Below are 528 nucleotides of genomic sequence, written 5' to 3' on the forward strand. Positions count from 1 at the left end.
TATATATATATATACATAAACATGAACAACAGTTCTTTACATTTGCCAGTTATTTTATGGGTTCCCCTTTGGAGCATTATGAAGGAACATGTGTTTTCCAGTCTCTATGGCTGAAGAAGTTCCTACTATGAATCACTTTGCTGCGTTTCTCACTTAAGTCTCAGCACGTCTCATTTGTCACTTTTCTCTTGAGTCAGCACCAGAAGTCAGAGTGAAAAAAAACAATGTTTGTAGTTATGGCAACAACAACAAAAACAGACTGTAGAGAAAATTACACAGAAAATCCACACTGATGTTTGAAAACACTTTGRCACATTCACAAATCCCAGTTCAATWCACTCAGAACTGGAGACACGGAATCCTTTGCCCAATTACACATCAGAGTGCACATACAGAACCTGGGGTAGGGTTTACAACCCTCAACACACTTCTACAAATAACCCTGCTACGATGAGACACACACAGCGTGTTTTTCTTTGATTGTGCTTTATCTGCTTGCTTTCCTTGGATGTTGTGTGAAGAGTTTAC

The sequence above is a fragment of the Austrofundulus limnaeus genome, unplaced genomic scaffold, assembly GCF_001266775.1.
Source record: "Austrofundulus limnaeus strain Quisiro unplaced genomic scaffold, Austrofundulus_limnaeus-1.0 Scaffold35, whole genome shotgun sequence".
Lineage (NCBI taxonomy): Eukaryota > Metazoa > Chordata > Actinopteri > Cyprinodontiformes > Rivulidae > Austrofundulus > Austrofundulus limnaeus.